The 19,920-nt window shown below is 41.0% G+C and overlaps 1 protein-coding gene across 1 annotated transcript in view; it reads left to right on the top strand.

Annotated features, from left to right (window-relative positions):
• The first annotated feature begins 8,370 nt into the window (after nt 1-8,370).
• Nucleotides 8,371-19,920, top strand: part of LOC112221981 (sodium- and chloride-dependent taurine transporter) — a 26,530-nt gene continuing 14,980 nt past the window's right edge. The window contains exon 1 of the mRNA XM_042329797.1: nt 8,371-8,571. The gene's annotated coding sequence lies outside the window, so the exon portion shown is untranslated. The remainder of the gene's footprint in view (nt 8,572-19,920) is intronic.

The following is a 19,920-nucleotide window of genomic DNA, read 5'->3' as shown; positions in this document are numbered from 1 at the left end:
TATAAAACGGAAAAGTGGTGCATATGTTCCCTTTGCTTTGAAGCCCCTAAATAAGATCTGGTGCAACCAATTACTTTCAGAAGTCACATAATTAGTTAAATAAAGTCCACCTGTGTGCAATGTAAGTGTCACATGGTCTGTCACATGATCTTAGTATATACTGCATACACCTGTTCTGAAAGGCCCCAGAGTCTGCAACGCCACCAAGAAAGGGGCACCACCAAACAAGCAGCACTATGAAGACCAAGGAGCTCACCAAACAGGTCATGGACAAAGATGTGGAGAAATACAGGTCAGGGTTGGGTTATAAAAAAATATCCGAAATTTTGAACATCCCACGGAGCACCATTAAATCCATTATTAAAAAATGGAAAGAATATGGCGGCACCACAACAAACCTGCCAAGAGAGGGCCGCCCACCAACACTCACGGACAAAGCAAAGAGGGCATTAATCAGTGAGGCTACAAAGAGACCAGTGATAACCCTGAAGGAGCTGCAAAGCTCCATAGCGGAGATTGGAGTATCTGTCCATGGGACCACTTTAAGCTGTACACTTCACATAGCTGGGCTTTACAGAAAAAATAAGAAAAAATAAGCAAACATGTTTGGTATTCCGCAAAAGCCATGTGGGAGACTCCCCAAACACATGGAAGAAGGTATTCTGGTCAGATGAGAATAAAAGTTATATTTTTGGCCATCAAGGAAAACGCTATGTCTGGTGCAAACCCAAAACCCCTCATTACCCCGAGAACACCATCCCCACAATGAAGCATGGTGGTGTCAGCATCATGCTGTGGGGATGTTTTTAATCGGCAGGGACTGCGGAACTGGTCAGAATAAAAGGAATGATGGATGGTGATAAATACAGGGAAGTTCTTGAGGGAAAAACTGTTTCAGTCTTCCAGAGATTTGAGACTGAGAAGGAGGTTCACTTTCCAGCAGGACATTGACTCTAAGCATACTGCTAAAGCAACACTCGAGGGGTTTAAGGGGAAACATTTAAATGTCTTGGAATGGCCTAGTTAAATCCCAGACATCAATCCAATTGAGAATCTGTGGTATGACTTAAAGGTTGCTGTACACCAGTGGAACCTATCCAACTTGAAGGAGCTGGAGCAGTTGGGCCTTGATGAATGGGCAAAAATCCCAGTAGAAAGATGTGTAAAGCTTATAGAGACATACCCCAAGAAACGTGCAGCTATAATTGCTGCAAAAGGTGGCTCTACAAAGTAGAGGGTGAATAATTACCCAAGCTCTTATTTCTTGTTTGTTTCACAAGAAAAATATATTTTGTATCTTCAAAGTGGTAGGCATATTGTGTAAATCACATGATACAAACCCCCCCAAAATCTATTTTAATTCCAGATTGTAAGGTAACAAAATAGGAAAAATGCCAAGGGGGGTGAATAATTTCGCAAGCCATTGTAGCTGTGAGAACATGACTACCTGTTGGCCTTTTGTGATTTTCTACAACATTGTGGAAGTGTCTGCTTACAATGCCTATGTCCTGTGGACTGAAATCAACTAGCAATGGAATGGGGGCAAATTGTACCAACGCCTGGCTTTTTCTAGAGGAGCTAAGCTCTCATCACTCCCAAGAACCAGAGGAGTGCGAGCTCGGCCACCTCGATCGACAGCAGCTGCATTTGTCTTCCAGAAAGTTAAGCTGGGCCATCTAGACCTGCCTCCAATCAACCAGCAATGGATCCAGTAGATCCAGGTGATGGCAAGAAATGGAAAAGATGCTCCGCCCCCCTCGACGAGACAATAAACCCAGCACCACTTGTGTAGAATGCATTAAATATATCTGCAAAAAGCACAAACATACATTGTGTTCAACATGTAGAAAGACTGAAGGGATAATTTTGACCAATAGGGTAAAAGTGTTACTGTTATTGGGAAATACAAAATAAATGCCTACTTGGGGAAACAAAACAATGTTTGTTTGTGAGAAAAAATGTTTAACAAATAGTTCTTAAATATAGAGTTTTTTAAATCAAATGTTCTTGTGTTCTTTCTGAAAGGTCTGACAAGACAAAATATAGTTTGGGCTGTTTTTAATTGATTCTTTGACTGTGTTGAGTGTGTTTAAACTCTGCGGGTCAATCTGACCCATACCTCAATGGATGTCATTTTTTTTAGTGAAGCACCAGGGTAAAAAAAACAATAGACATCGAATATCCCTTTGAGCATGTTGAAGTTATTTATTACACTTTGGATGGTGTATCAAATACACCCAGTCACTACAAAGATACCGGTGTCCATCCTAACTCAGTTGCTGGAGAGGAAGGAAACTACTAAGGGATTTCACCATGAGGCCAATGGTGACTTTAAAACAGTTACATAGTTTAATGGCTGTGATAGGACATTGTAGTTACTCCAAAATACTATCCTAAATGACAGAGTGAAAAGAAGTAAGCCTGTAAAGAATAAAATATTCTAAAAACATGCATCCTGTTTGCAACAAAAGTAATACTGAAAAAAATGTAGCAAAGCAATTCACTTTTTGTTCTGAACACAAAGTGTTCTGTTTGGGGCAAATCCAATACAACAACCTACTGAGTACAACTCTCTACATTTTAAAACATAATGGTGGCTGCATCATGTTATGGGTATGCTTGTAATCGTTAAGGACTGAGGAGTTTTTCAGGATTAAAAATAAACTGAACGGAGCACAAGCAAAATCCTGGAGCCAAACCTGGATCAGTCTACTTTCCACCAGACACTGGGTGATGAATTCACATTACAGCAGAACAATAACCTAAAACACAAGGCCAAATCTACATTGGAGTTGCATACCAAGAAGACAGTAAATGTTCCTGAGGGACCAAGTTACAGTTTTGACTTAAATCTATTTGAAAATCTATGGCAAGACCTGAAAAGGGTTGTCTAGCAATGATCAAAAATGGCTCAAGTCCTCCGAGAGAGAGAAAGAAAGAGACAAAGAGAGAATTAGAGAGAGCATACTTAAATTCACACAGGGCACCAGATAAGACAGGAGAAATACTCCAAATATAACAGACTGACCCTAGAGAGAGCATACTTAAATTCACACAGGGCACCAGATAAGACAGGAGAAATACTACACATACTACTGCAGCATAAACACAAGGCCGAGTATAGCCCACAAAGACCTCTGCCACGTCACAACCCCCTCAGGGTGTGAATACTTATGTAAATGAGATATTTCTGTATTTAATTTTCACTAAATTTGCAAGCATTTCTAAAAACATGTTTTCACTTTATTATTGTGGGGTATTTGTATTTGTACATATTAATCATCCCCATTAGTTCCTGCCAAGGCAGCAGCTACTCTTCCTGGTGTTTATTATGGATCCCCATTAGTTCCTGCCAAGGCAGCAGCTACTCTTCCTGGGGTTTATTATGGATCCCCATTATGGTAGTTCCTGCCAAGGCAGCAGCTACTCTTCCTGGGGTTTATTATGGATCCCCATTAGTTATTGCCAAGGCAGCAGCTACTCTTCCTGAGGGGATTTATTATGGATCCCCATTATGGTTATTGCCAAGGCAGCAGCTACTCTTCCTGGGGTTTATTATGGATCCCCATTAGTTATTGCCAAGGCAGCAGCTACTCTTCCTGGGGTTTATTATGGATCCCCATTAGTTATTGCCAAGGCAGCAGCTACTCTTCCTGGGGTCCAGCAAAATTAAGGCAGTTTATACAATAAATAAAAAAATACAATACATACACACTGTGTGCCATCAGGCCCCTACTCCACCACTACCACATATCTCCAGTACTAAATCCATGTGTGTGTATAGTTCTTATGGTATTGTATGTGTGTGTGTATGCATGTGTCTGTACCTATGTTTACCTTGCTTCACAGTCCCCACTGTTCCATAAGGTATTTTTCTAATGTTTTTAAAAATCTAATTTTACTGCTTGCATCAGTTACTTGATGTGGAATAGAGTTCCATGTAGTCATGGCTCTATGTAGTACTGTACACCTCCCATAGTCTGTTCTGGACTTCGGGACTGTGAAGAGACCTCTTGTGGCGTTTCTTGTGGGGTATGCATGGGTGTCCGAGCTGTGTGCCAGTAGTTTAGACAGAGAGCTCGGTGCATTCAACATGTCAATACCTCTCACAAATAAAAGTAATGACGAAGTCAATCTCTCCTCCACTTTGAGCCAGTAAAGATTGACATGAATATTATGTTAGCTCTCTGTGTACATCCAAGGGCCTGCCGTGCTGCTCTGTTCTGGGCCAATTACAATTTTCCTTAGTCCTTTTTTGTGGCACCTGACCACACGACTGAATAGTAGTCAAGGTGCAACAAAACTAGGGCCTGTTGGACCTGCCTTGTTAATAGAGCAGAGCTTTATTCTGGACAGACTTCTCCTCATCTCAACTACTATTGTATCAATGTGTTTTGACCATGACATTTTACCATCCAGGGTTACTCCAAGCAGTTTAGTCATCTCAACGTGCTCAATTTCCACATAATTTATCACAAGATTTAGTTGTGGTTTAGGGTTTAGTGAATGTTTTGTCCCAGATACAACGCTTTTCGTTTTAGAAATATTTTGGGCAAACTTATTCCTTGCCATCCACTCTGAAACTACCTGCAACTCTTTAAGTGTTGCTGTCATTTCAGTCACTGTAGTAGCTGATGTGTATAGTGTTGAGTCATCTGCATACATAGAGACCTTGGCTTTACTCAAAGTCAGTGGCATGTCTTTAGTAAAAATTGAAAAAACAAAGGGCCTAGACAGCTGCCCTGGGGAATTCCTGATTCTATCTGAACTATGTTTGAGAGGCTTCCATTAAAGAACACCCTCCGTAATCTGTTAGACAAGTAACTCTTTATCCACATTATAGTAGGGGGTGTAAAGCCATAACACATACATTTTTCCAGTAGCAGACTATGATTGATAATGTCAAAAGCTGCACTGAATTCTAACAAACCAGCCCCCACAATCATTTTATCATCAATTTCTCTCAGCCAATCATCAGTCATTTGTGTAAGTGCTGTGCTTGTTGAGTGTCCTTCCCTATAAGCGTACTGAAAGTATGTTGTCAATTTGTTTACTGTGAAATAGCATTGTATCTGATCAAACACCATTTTTTCCAGAAGTTCACTAAGGGTTGGTAACAGGCTGATTGGTCAGCTATTTGAGACTGTAAAGGGGGCTTTACTATTCTTGGGTAGCGCAATGACTTTAGCTTCCCTCCAGGCCTGAGGGCACACGCTTTCTAGTAGGCTTAAATTGAAGATGTGGCAAATAGATGTGTAGATGGAAGAATCAATTTTGAATTCAGGATGTAACACAGCAAAAATGTTGAATAAGTCAAGGGGTATGAATAGTTTCTGAAGGCACTGTAGCTAGTTCGAATAGAGTTTCCTTATCTAACGGCACACAGATCATTCACAACGACCTTAAAATAACTAGCATATCCTGTATAACTCCCCTCCCCCCAACTCACACATTCTGTTACCTCAAATAGCTAGTTGCAGTACATATACAGTGCATTCAGAAAGTTTTCGAACCCCTTGAAATTTTCCACATTTTGTGACCGTTACAGCCTTATTCTAAAATGGATTAAATTATTTTATTTCCTCATCAATCTACAGACAATACCGCCATAATGACATCACAATACCCCATAATGACATCACAATACCCCATAATGACAAAGGAAAAAAAAGGGTTTTAGATTTTATTTTGCACATGTTTTACAAATAAAAAACAGAAATATCACATTTACATAAGTATTCAGATTTCAGACCCTTTATTCAGTACTATGTTGAAGCACCTTTAGCAGCGATTACAGCCTCAAGTCTTCTTGGGTGTGACGCTACAAGCTTGGCACACCTGTATTTGGGGAGTTTCTCCCATATTTCTCTGCAGATCCTCTCAAGCTCTGTCAGGTTGGATGCACAGCTATTGGCTCTGGCTGGGCCAGTCAAGGACATTCAGAGACTTGTCCCAAAGTCACTCCTGCATTGTTTTGTTTGCGTGCTTAGGGTCTTTTTCCTGTTGGAAGGTAAAACCTTTGCCCCAGTCTGAGGTCCTGAGCGCTCTGGAGCAGGTTTTCATTAAGGATCTCTCTGTACTTTGCTCCGTTCATCTTTCCCTCGAGCATGACTAGTCTCCCAGTCCCTGCCTCTGAAAAACATCCCCACAGCATGATGCTGCCACCACCATGCTTCACCGTAGTGATAGTGCCATCCTTCCTCCAGACGTGACGCTTGGCATTCAGGCCAAAGAGTTCAATCTTACTTTCATCAGACTAGAAAATCTTTTTTCTCATGGTCTGAGAGTCCTTAGGTGTCTTTTGGCAAACTCCAATCTGGCTGTCATGTGCCTTTCCCTGAGGAGTGGCTACCGTCTGGCCACTCTACCATAAAGTCCTGACTGGTGAAGTGCTGCAGAGATGGTTGTACTTCTGGAAGGTTCTCCCATCTCCACAGAGGAACTGTCAGAGTGACCATGGGGTTCTTGGTCACCTCCCTGACCAATGCCCTTCTCCCCCGATTGCTCAGTTTGGCTGGGCGGACAGCTTTAGGAAGAGTCTTGGTGGTTCCAAACTTCTTCCATTTAAGAATGATGGAGGCCACTGTGTTCTGGGGACCTTCACTGCTGCAGAAATATTTTGGTACCCTTCCCCAGATCTGTGCCTCGACACAATCCTCTCTCGAATTTCTATGTGCAATTCATTCGACCTCATGACCCTGAATTTTGTTCTGACATGCACTGTCAACTGTGGATCCTTTTATAGACAGGTGTGTGCCTTTCCAAATCATGTCCAATCAATTTAATTTACCACAGGTGGAGTCCAATCAAGTTGTAGGAAAATCTCAAGGATGATCAATGGAAACAGGATGCACCTGAGCTCAATTACGATCTGAATACTTATGTAAATAAGGTATTTATGTTTTTTTTTATTTTTAATACATTTGCAAAATGTCTAAAAACCTGTTTTTGCTTTGTCATTATGGGAATTGTGATGTCATTATGGGGTATTGTGATGTCATTATAGGGTATTGTGATGTCATTATGGGGTATTGTGATGTCATTATAGGGTATTGTGTGTAGATTGATTTAATCCATTTTAGAATAAGTCTGTAACGTAACAAAATGTGAAAAAGTGGAAGGGGTCTGAATACTTTCCGAAAGCACTGTATAGTTCTGATACTGTCCTTATCTCACAACAAACATTTAATTCAAAATGACCTTAAAAGAAAAACGTAAAAAAATGTAAACATTCTGAGCAGTCTTGTTTTATATCTATAAGGAGCTTTGAGTGTAGGCCATGGTAACGCCACACCCTGTGGAACTGTACACGAAGACCGACTCCTATTCTACATTTGCAGAGCGTCCTGTGCATCTACTCACGTTCTTCCTGTACTCTCTTCTTCTACTCATATGTTGGCTGAAGCACACTTCCTGTTTCTGCACAGTATTATAATAATAATAATAATACATTATTACCCTCTATTTGGTTATGAAAATACAGTTGTTCCCTAAAGCCTATAATTCACTGGTAAGGACACATACAGTATAAGCATGATCCTGTGAAATAAAATAAAAATAAAACGTTTTTGTTCCAAGATGTTTACATGCCATTGTTGGCATTGTATAAATAAATAATAGTATAATAAATGACATAAAAGCAAAGACAAACCCGTTCCATTAAGATACATATCGTATGTCTCTCCTTCCTGACTATCATTGGGTGTCTGAGTTGTTTCCTCTGTAGGCTCAGTCAAACGTTCATATATGGAAGTCACCTCATACCACATTTTGAGTTCTGAATGCATAGCCTGCTGCCTGCTGCCTGCTGCCTGCTGCCTGCTGCCTGCTGCCTGCTGCCTGCTGCCTACTGCCTGCTGCCTGCTGCCTACTGCCTGCTGCCTGCTGCCTGCTGCCTGCCTGCTGCCTGCTGCCTGCTGCCTGCTGCCTACTCTAAAACACATTACATGTGTTCTTGGTAATTGCAAATAGGTTTACAGTAGACTGAACAGGTATGCTTATGTCAACATATTACATATCAATGTGTGCATCATAGCTGACACTGCAGAACCTTCTTACAGGCACACTTGATTGTTTAAAACGCCTCTGCGAAATGCAAAACAAGCACAAATGTAGGCATTTAAAAAAAAAGAAGGTAATTAATGTAATTCTACTTGCAAAGTGACAACTTTGTTGTCGTGTATGCATGGCATGCAAAGGTTTGGCTGTTTCTGTGTGCTTTTCCATTCCAACCCGACCGCTTGGTGTGCGCGCGTGCGTACAGTCCTAACGTGCGTGCATGGCATGCGCTCAGAGACAAACGGAAAGAGAAAATGATGTTGCAGCGTGGAGCTAGCGCCAATGATTCGAAGGGAACCTGCCTCTTTAAGAAGACGCTCTCCTGTTGCACGGGGAGGCTGGCCCGGTGTTTTTCCACTAATGCTCACCCATTTTAAGAGACAAAGGTCAGAAAGAAAACCTTATAAATACAATTTACCACCGTAATTCTCACTATTCAACTCCCGTCCGCCGCACTACACTGAGAAAACAGATACGTTCTAAAGGAAATTAACCGAATTCAAGTCAATACAGGTAGGCTAACGGAACATCATCATAATCATCATCACCAACATATCCCTACCTAGGCTACATCTGTATGAGCTATATGCAAATTATTTAGAGTGCATACGCTATTAGATTCATTATAATAATTTATTTTTCTCCGATAGTGAATTTTATCATCTCTGTGTGTCACAATATATTGTTTAATCTCAAGTTTTTGGCGTGGTATGCCTAAAAAGTAACCTTTCAGCATCAATCATTGATGCATGTTCAAAGACGGTCATATTAAAATTGTCCTCTTACATTATTGATACCAGAACGTTTAGAACACATTTCCGTAAGGGTTGAGTTTTGAGTCTTGTTATGTCGACCTCGTGCAAATATCCTCGCATTGAGAGAAGAAGGGATGAAGAGTAAATTTGTCTCCAAACTCAATCAAATAATGCTTTAATAACTTATTATTTTGTGACAACCTTAGGCTACCGTGAAAAACGTCATAGTTTTACACAATCGTTCACTTGAATGTTATTCCACTGTTAATGTGTGGGTTTAATTTGACCTCTGAATGATTTCACTCTATTCTGCCACCACCGATTAATGACTAACTAAAGGACCGGAACAGTGAGAGAAGCAGTAACTGAGATGCTTTGAATAATCAGCCTACACATTGTGTGCCTCATGTTACATGTCATAGATCAACTCCTGTTTGTACTTTCTAGATGCTGTGTGTGTACCCTCATTTTCACTATTGTTCCCGCAATCATTTAGATAGATAGTAAGACCAGACTCTTTCTGTCAGTACTCAGTAGCTCGTAGGCAGCAACACTCCAGCCTGGTCTCATGGACTACACGTAACATAGTAAACATACATCTAGGATCCTCAAATTAGTATGATATGTTATGTTTGGTATGGTTACATTCAACAGAATGGGTAGGATGGATAGGTGTATATAACGAACATCTAGCAACCCAAAGGTTACGTGTTCAAATTTCATCACAGACAACTTTAGCATTTTAGCTTATTAGCAACTTTGCAACTACTTACTACTTTTTAGCTACTTTGCAACTAATTAGCATGTTACATAATCCTTCCCCCAACCCCAACAACTAACACCTTGCCTAGCTAGCGTTAGTCACCTCGCTAACATTAGCCACAACAAATTGGAATTTTTAACATCTCATACGTTTTTCAAATTCGTAACATATCCTACGAAATGAATGATGGACATAAATTAATACAATACCATACAAAACATATATTTTGTCCTATATTTATATTTATTTAAATCCCAGGCCCCTGTCCCAGCAGGAGGCCTTTTGCCTTTTGATAGGTCATCATTGTAAGTAAGAATTTGTTCTTAACTGACTTGCCTAGTTAAAAAAAAGTTTACATTAAAAAAAAGATATATTAATTGGAGTGGTAGGATTTACGTTTACAATATTACGTCTATCCCTGAGTCCAGGTTGCAGCAGCCTACACTGAGATGCGTTTAATAGCATGCCAACACTGTGTGCCACGACAGTCGCTCAAGTTTCAGACATTTAAATTGACATACATTAACTCCACATTATCTCGCTTGTAGTTAATTTTATGCGCGTAATTTCTTGTAATTTATTGTGCTCTCTCCCTGGCTCAGACTATGTGTCATCAAGACTATTTCGATCGTTTCTGATGAATAGCAACTCCGATAGACGAGCTGATCTTTGATCCTGGTAGAAAGAAGGCTGCCAGGGAACATCAATAATTGAGGCGGTGTGTGGATGAACTGAACATAAAAAGGGACAAGTCTTATCATGTTGTCATGGAGGTCTGTGGTCGTGTAGCCTGCCTGCGTATAGCTGGTCGAATACATTATCCTTCAATCGATAGTGGGTGTCATTGTGTGATCAAAACGATTATACCATGGATGGGTTATGGCTGGCATGGTGTTATGGTGTAACAACGCCTGTTATTGTCTGTCTGATGAAGATGTGAAATAAACTATGATTCAAAGACTACCCCAGACTGTCATCGCAACTGGGCTTTGTTTATCAGCTTCGTTGTCTCGCTTTGTAGGCATGCAATCATTTTACTAAACGAAGAAGGCTACTTTCTATTTCATTTCCTACATTCTTTTCGGGCATTTCTGGTCTGCCTTTTTCAGTACCTATGCTCAGCAACGTGACTGAAGACACACCTCCAAGAGTTTAAATCCGTCGGTGCCTAACAGCGATTAGTGTAACATTGTGTCATATGAAAGCCTATTATAAGATTATATTCCCTTATATGCCTCCCGCATCACCTAGTTTGTGCGTAGCTGGGAATGAGAGAACAGAGCTGTAGGTACACTATTCCCAGCATATCATGGATAGACTACAGGTAAACACTAGCCTACACTACGGTTATGTAAGGTTTCGTTTGCAGGTCTTTTTATCTCTGGGGGAATGGATGAATACATGTCAGTGTAGAGGCTTTTTCTTTCTTCGGCAATAATTGGAACGGTTGAAGAACAAAGACAATTCATTTACGTTGATTGTGTCGGAGCCTGCCGTTCGAGCGCGCGCGTCCTTGAGGAAGGAACGTAGAAGCAGACTAGTCTGTACTGTAAAGGGCTTGTGAAATGCATAGATAGCCCCTTAGCTGGTTATTGTAAGGAAGTGGAGCGCAACGTTGTTGGCAGTTTGTTTTCCTTTATTTTGACTCGGGGCAGAGCAGTAATGTTATCCTATCACATGGACAAAAGCAAATAATGCCATCACTATTTAGTTTACCTTTCATACTGTATGTACAGTTTCCTTGCAAAAAAAAAGAGATTTTCTCTTGCTGTGCACGGTCATTGAGTCTTTCGAAATTGCTCACCGATTCAATAAGAGCTTTTTTTTACGAGGTGATTGTGGGTATTTCCAAAATAGTTAACAGTGTCAATAAGGTCTAATGAGGTTGAACGATTTCTAGGTTACTGTAATGGTGATTTCGATTGAACTGAGGTCTGTAGGAAAACTTCTGAAATCCACCCAGCCTTCTTTCCTTCCTACTGTAAGTCCTCGATGATTCCTTTCTTTTCAGGAGCTTTTAGTCGTCACTTGTTGTCAACACACACGGAAATGAAAATAGGTGAAAATAGGAGTTCAGCTATTAATCTAGCTAAGATAAAGCAACATCCCCACTGAGGGTGTCTTCAAGCTTTGTACGACATTATTAGACCTTTGTGTAGACATCATGTTTTTTTATTATACCTTTCTTTAACGAGGCAAGTCAGTTAAGAACAAATTCTTATGTACAATGACGGCCTAAGAACAGTGGGTTAAACTGCCTTGTTCAGAGGCAGAACGACAGATTTTTACCTTGTCAGCTCGGGGATTCAATCTTGAAACCTTTCGGTTACTAGTCCAACGCTCTGACCAATAGGCTACCTGTCACCCCAAGGATGTTTTAACATGTTATGCCTACAGACACCAGCTGAGTATTGTGTCTCTCTCTCTCTGTCTCTGTCTCTCTCTCTCTCTCTGTCTCTCTCTCTCTCTCTCTCTCTGTCTCTGTCTCTGTCTCTCTCTCTGTCTCTCTGTCTCTCTCTCTCTCTCTCTCTCTCTGTCTCTCTCTCTGTCTCTCTGTCTCTCTCTCTCTGTCTCTCTCTCTCTGTCTCTCTCTCTCTGTCTCTCTCTCTCTGTCTCTGTCTCTCTCTCTCTCTGTCTGTCTCTGTCTCTCTGTCGCTCTCTCTTTCTCTCTGTCTCTCTGTCTCTCTCTCTGTCTCTCTGTCTCTCTCTCTCTCTCTCTGTCTCTCTCTCTGTCTCTCTGTCTCTCTGTCTCTCTGTCTCTCTCGCTCTCTCTCTCTCTCTCTCTGTCTCTCTCTCTCTCTCTCTCTGTCTCTGTTGCTCTCTCTCTCTCTGTCTCCCTTTCTCTCTGTCTCTCTCGCTCTCTCACAAGACATCTAGTGGCCCTTTGGGGTACTTCAAATCATCACAGGTGTCTGTAATAATCTCTGATCCTCTGTGTGCCAAATACATGAAATAATGAAATGTGATGATTTTGAAAATGAATAAATAAATAGACTGACAAAGCTGTAAAACATTATGCTAAATATAAACCATCAACCTAGTGAATAACATTGGTGTTTAATATGAGGGTTTCAGCATGAATGATCCTTTCTATATTTTTTACACTCTAATATTTGTCAGTTGTGAAAAAAGTCAATAGTTGGACGAGTTACAGAGGTAGTTAAAAATAATGACATTGTCGATTAGATGTGGACAATATGGACACAGATTTAAAACATTTTATACTATATATGAATAATAAATTTAAAAAATTGAAGTTTTTCAAGTATAAATTACCAAAGTTTCAATAGATTACCATAGAGTTTCTGTTACTTTACCAAAATTACTAAAGCATTCTTTGGTAAACTTTGGTAAATTACCGGTAGCTTTGCAACCCTAGGGGAGCTAACACAAGTCTTCAGGTCTTAGACAAGGCCTCTCAGTAACATTGCATTTTGATGAATTATTTTCGATTGAGTTTGTCTGGCACAATAGAACCAATCACAAAACTGCATCGTCTCTGGCTAAAGCCAACGCTTGTATTTTTCAAATACTACTTGAAATACTACTACTTTAAAATACTACTTTAAAATACTACTTGAAATACTACTACTTTAAAATACTACTTGAAATACTACTACTTTAAAATACTACTTGAAATACTACTACTTTAAAATACTACTTGAATACTACTACTTTAAAATACTACTTTAAAATACTACTTGAATACTACTACTTTAAAATACTACTTGAAATACTACTACTTTAAAATACTACTTGAAATACTACTACTTTAAAATACTACTTTAAAATACTACTTGAACTCAAGTCTGCTACAAGACTGTGTCCCCTGACCACAGAAATGTTGCCATCATGCATTTCAATAGCATGGCAAAGTCTTCTGTGGTTTATAGTCAAAGAGGAGAGCAATGCAGGCAGACCGCAACCCAACTTATCAATAACTCAGGCAGACCACATTCTGTACAGCAGATCAAACAGAGAATTTGTTGGGACAAACACCAACATGAGACTGCTTTGCAAAATTCTGCAAAAAATATCCTCTGTGTACAATGTTAAACACCAAATAATGCATGCAGAGCAGAATCAGGCCGATACCTGCTAATTATCACAATCCAGAAAAGAGATGTTAAATTCTACAACCACCTAAAAAGAAGTGATTCCCAAACCTTCCATAACAAAGCCATCACCTACAGAGAGATGAACCTGGAGAAGAGTCCCCTAAGCAAACTGGTCCTGGGGCTCTGTTTCACAAACACAAACACACCCTACAGAGCCCCAGGACAGCAACACAATTAGACCCAATCAAATCATACATTGAAAGAATTAACAAAAAATAGAGCAAACTAAAATTATATTTGGCCCTTAACCGAGAGTACACAGTGACAGAATACCTGACCACTGTGACTGACCCAAACATAAGGAAAGCTTTGACTATGTACAGACTCAGTGAGCATTGCCTTGCTATTGAGAAAGGCCGCCGTAGGCAGACATGGCTCTCAAGAGAAGACAGGCTATGTACAACACAGCCCACAAAATGAGGTGGAAGCTGAGATGCACTTCCTAACCTCCTGCCAAATGTATGACCGTATTAGAGACACATATTTCCCTCAGATTACACATATCCACAAAGAATTAGAAAACAAATCACATTTTGATCATCTCCCATATTCCCCTTTTGTACTTTAACTATTTGCACATAGTTACAACACTGTATATAGACATAATATGACATTTCACATGTCTTTATTCTTTTGGAAGAGAGAGAGAGAGAGAGAGAGAGAGAGAGAGACATCCATGAACGCAACACACCTTGATCAGATAGTGTTTGGATCATATTGTGTGTTGAATTGAGTCACCGGAAACCTTAGATTGCTTATCTGGAATAGACTGAGGGGTGGTCACATTCCCGTCACACTCTGTTCTGTGTTTCAAGTTCCACCAGTCACCTTCAGATACCTCTAGCCTGGTTGTGCTGTCTTGGTCATTGTCTGCTATGGTCATTGTCATGCCATTGGGGTGGCAGGTAGCCTAGTGGTTAGAGCGTTGGACTAGTAACCGAAAGGTTGCAAGATAGAAGCCCCGAGCTGACAAGGTACAAATCTGTTGTTCTGCCCCCTGAACAAGGCAGTTAACCCACTGTTCCTAGGCCGTCATTGACAAAAAGAATTTGTTCTTTAACTGACTTGCCTCGTTAAATAAAAGGTTAAATATAAATAAATAAAATTGCCATTTTAAAACAATCTGGGATCAGGCTAGCGTACCTCTTTTATATCAATCTAAGGTATTTATATAGAAATAAGTCAATCAGCACTGCTGCTGCTGTCACAAAGTGCTTTAAGTCTTTGTCAACTTGAGTTCTATTCTTGTTCCTATTCACTGTCTAAACGACTCGTTTACCTTGAGATCCTTGTATGAAACACCTGTCAGCACAAAACAACAGCATTACCTCAATACTATTTTGTTTCATTCTTCAAATGCCTTGTCAGCATATAGTAACTACAACACAATGCACAGATATGTTGTGCTTGTTATGCACACAGCAGTGACTATTGTGTGAAAGCTCTACTCCTGAATGTCTGAAAGGCAAAGTGCTGTCAATAGTTCGTATCAGATCAAATGTTATTTGTCACATGCGCCGAATACAACAGGTGTAGTAGACCTACAGTGAAATGCTGAATACAACAGGTGTAGTAGACCTCACAGTGAAATGCTGAATACAACAGGTGTAGTAGACCTCACAGTGAAATGCTGACTACAACAGGTGTAGTAGACCTCACAGTGAAATGCTGAATACAACAGGTGTAGTAGACCTCACAGTGAAATGCTGAATACAACAGGTGTAGTAGACCTCACAGTGAAATGCTGACTACAACAGGTGTAGTAGACCTCACAGTGAAATGCTGACTACAACAGGTGTAGTAGACCTCACAGTGAAATGCTGCATACAACAGGTGTAGTAGACCTCACAGTGAACAGTGAAATGCTGAATACAACAGGTGTAGTAGACCTTACAGTGAAATGCTGAATACAACAGGTGTAGTAGACCTTACAGTGAAATGCTGAATACAACAGGTGTAGTAGACCTTACAGTGAAATGCTGAATACAACAGGTGTAGTAGACCTCACAGTGAAATGCTGAATACAACAGGTGTAGTAGACCTCACAGTGAAATACTGAATACAACAGGTGTAGTAGACCTTACAGTGAAATGCTGAATACAACAGGTGTAGTAGACCTGAATACAGTGAAATGCTGAATACAACAGGTGTAGTAGACCTTACAGTGAAATGCTGAATACAACAGGTGTAGTAGACCTCACAGTGAAATGCTGAATACAACAGGTGTAGTAGACCTCACAGTGAAATGCTGAATACAACAGGTGTAGTAGACCTCACAGTGAAATACTGAATACAACAGGTGTAGTAGACCTTACAGTGAAATGCTGAATACAACAGGTGTAGGTAGACCTTACAGTGAAATGCTGAATACAACAGGTGTAGTAGACCTTACAGTGAAATGCTGAATACAACAGGTATAGTAGACCTCACAGTGAAATGCTGAATACAACAGGTGTAGTAGACCTTACAGTGAAATGCTGACTACAACAGGTGTAGTAGACCTCACAGTGAAATGCTGAATACAACAGGTGTAGTAGACCTCACAGTGAAATGCTGAATACAACAGGTGTAGTAGACCTCACAGTGAAATGCTGAATACAACAGGTGTAGTAGACCTCACAGTGAAATGCTGACTACAACAGGTGTAGTAGACCTCACAGTGAAATGCTGAATACAACAGGTGTAGTAGACCTCACAGTGAAATGCTGAATACAACAGGTGTAGTAGACCTCACAGTGAAATGCTGAATACAACAGGTGTAGTAGACCTTACAGTGAAATGCTGAATACAACAGGTGTAGTAGACCTCACAGTGAAATGCTGAATACAACAGGTGTAGTAGACCTCACAGTGAAATGCTGAATACAACAGGTGTAGTAGACCTTACAGTGAAATACTTACTTGAGGTTTACAGAGAATGGACGTGTAATTAAATGAGACAATTCTATATGCAAAGCCATCAGGTATGGTCATTTTACATGTTCATATTCAAACCTTACAGTATGAATTTAATCATAGCCTTTCGTTTTGTCTTGGAACTGAGAAACTAAACTATTATTTCACTACTTTAGGAACCGGAAGTTTTGAGTTATTTAAGAGTTTCCAATGGAAATGCACAGGATCGCAGCCCAGACCCACTAAAGTTCATGCACAGGATCGCAGCCCAGACCCACTAAAGTTCATGCACAGGATCGCAGCCCAGACCCACTAAAGTTCATGCACAGGATCGCAGCCCAGACCCACTAAAGTTCATGCACAGGATCGCAGCCCAGACCCACTAAAGTTCATGCACAGGATCGCAGCCCAGACCCACTAAAGTTCATGCACAGGATCGCAGCCCAGACCCACTAAAGTTCTTGTTGGGTTCATCAGTGTCTTTGTCTTGACTTACCAGTATACTTGATACATGCAAAGTGGATGATTTCAGGAAGGTGCTCTCACGCACACGCACACGCGCACACACACACACACACACACGCACACGCACACACGCACACACGCACACACACACAGCTTACAAACTCCTCTTCTCTCTCTGGTTTGTGAGTGGAAATGTACAGCCTCACAGTCAGCTGTGTCCAATCTGCATATTGTGTTTAATGTATTGTGTCTTAGCTTGCATCCCAAATGGTACCCTATTACCAAAAAGTGCACTTCTTAAAATAAAAAAAACAACTATGTGACAAGTGCATTATGTAGGCGATAGGGTGACATTTGGGACATATGTGGTCCCTTACTGTCTGCTCTGTTTAGCCTGAACAGCCAGAGCAGTTAAAGAGGCTGGCCAGAGTCATGGTGACAAATGATACAGACACACGACCATACTGCTGCTACTACTACTACTGCTACTACTACTACTGCCTTTACTACCACTACTACTACAACTACAACTACTACTACTACTACTGCTACTACTACAACTCTACTACTACTACTACTACTGCTACTACTACTACTGCTACTACTACTACTGCCTTCACTACCACTACTACTACAACTACAACTACTACTACTACTGCTACTACTACTACTGCTACTACTACTACTGCCTTTACTACCACTACTACTACAACTACAACTACTACTACTACTACTGCTACTACTACTACTACTACTACTAGTACTACAACTACTACTACTACTGCTACTACTACTACTACTACTGCTACTACTACTACTTCTGCTACTACTGCCTTTACTACTACTACTACTGCTGCTACTACAACTACTACTGATACTACTACTACTACTACTACTGCTATACTACTACTACTACTGCAGCTACTGCTACTACTACTACTGCTACTACTACTACACTACAACTGCTACTACTACTACTGCTAGTACTACAACTACTACTACTACTGCTGCTAGTACTACCAAATGGTCAAACGCTACCAAATGGTCAAGGCGACCTCCACTCATCACTGTAAAACGCTCCCTGAAACACTTCAGCGAGCAGGCCTTTCTAATCGACCAGGCCGGGGTATCCTGGAAGGATATTGATCTCATCCCGTCAGTAGAGGATGCCTGGATATTTTTAATTTTTAAATGCCTTCCTAACCATCTTAAATAAACATGCCCCATTCATGAAATTTAGAACCAGGAACAGATATAGCCCTTGGTTCTCCCCAGACCTGACTGCCCTTAACCAACACAAAAACATCCTATGGCGTTCTGCATTAGCATCGAACAGCCCCCGTGATATGCAGCTGTTCAGGGAAGTTAGAAACCATTATACACAGGCAGTTAGAAAAGCCAAGGCTAGCTTTTTCAAGCAGAAATTTGCTTCCTGCAACACTAACTCAAAAATGTTCTGGGACACTGTAAAGTCCATGGAGAATAAGAACACCTCCTCACAGCTGCCCACTGCACTGAAGATAGGAAACACTGTCACCACTGATAAATCCACCATAATTGAGAATTTCAATAAGCATTTTTCTACGGCTGGCCATGCTTTCCACCTGGCTACTCCTACCCCCAACAGCAACTCGCCCAAGCCTTCCCCATTTCTCCTTCTCCCAAATCCATTCAGCTGATGTTCTGAAAGAGCTGCAAAATCTGGACCCCTACAAATCAGCCGGGCTAGACAATCTGGACCCTTTCTTTCTAAAATGATCTGCCGAAATTGTTGCCACCCCTATTACTAGCCTGTTCAACCTCTCTTTCGTGTCGTCTGAGATTCCCAAAGATTGGAAAGCAGCTGCGGTCATCCCCCTCTTCAAAGGGGGGACACTCTTGACCCAAACTGCTACAGACCTATATCTATCCTACCATGCCTTTCTAAGGTCTTCGAAAGCCAAGTCAACAAACAGATTACCGACCATTTCGAATCTCACCATACCTTCTCTGCTATGCAATCTGGTTTCAGAGCTGGTCATGGGTGCACCTCAGCCACGCTCAAGGTCCTAAACGATATCTTAACCGCCATCGATAAGAAACATTACTGTGCAGCCGTACTCATTGATCTGGCCAAGGCTTCCGACTCTGTCAATCACCACATCCTCATCGGCAGACTCGACAGCCTTGGTTTCTCAAATGATTGCCTCGCCTGGTTCACCAACTACTTCTCTGATAGAGTTCAGTGTGTCAAATTGGAGGGTCTGCTGTCCGGACCTCTGGCAGTCTCTATGGGGGTGCCACAGGGTTCAATTCTTGGACCGACTCTCTTCTCTGTATACATCAATGAGGTCGCTCTTGCTGCTGGTGAGTCTCTGATCCACCTCTACGCAGACGACACCATTCTGTATACTTCCGGCCCTTCTTTGGACACTGTGTTAACAACCCTCCAGGCAAGCTTCAATGCCATACAACTCTCCTTCTGTGGCCTCCAATTGCTCTTAAATACAAGTAAAACTAAATGCATGCTCTTCAACCGATCGCTACCTGCACCTACCCGCCTGTCCAACATCACTACTCTGGACGGCTCTGACTTAGAATATGTGGACAACTACAAATACTTAGGTGTCTGGTTAGACTGTAAACTCTCCTTCCAGACCCATATCAAACATCTCCAATCCAAAGTTAAATCTAGAATTGGCTTCCTATTTCGCAACAAAGCATCCTTCACTCATGCTGCCAAACATACCCTTGTAAAACTGACCATCCTACCAATCCTCGACTTTGGCGATGTCATTTACAAAATAGCCTCCAATACCCTACTCAACAAATTGGATGCAGTCTATCACAGTGCAATCCGTTTTGTCACCAAAGCCCCATATACTACC

This window comes from Oncorhynchus tshawytscha, linkage group LG02 (assembly GCF_018296145.1).
Source record: "Oncorhynchus tshawytscha isolate Ot180627B linkage group LG02, Otsh_v2.0, whole genome shotgun sequence".
Taxonomy (NCBI): Eukaryota; Metazoa; Chordata; class Actinopteri; order Salmoniformes; family Salmonidae; genus Oncorhynchus; species Oncorhynchus tshawytscha.
The sequence above is the reverse complement of the archived record's forward strand: the minus strand, read 5'-3'. Positions and strand labels throughout refer to the sequence as shown.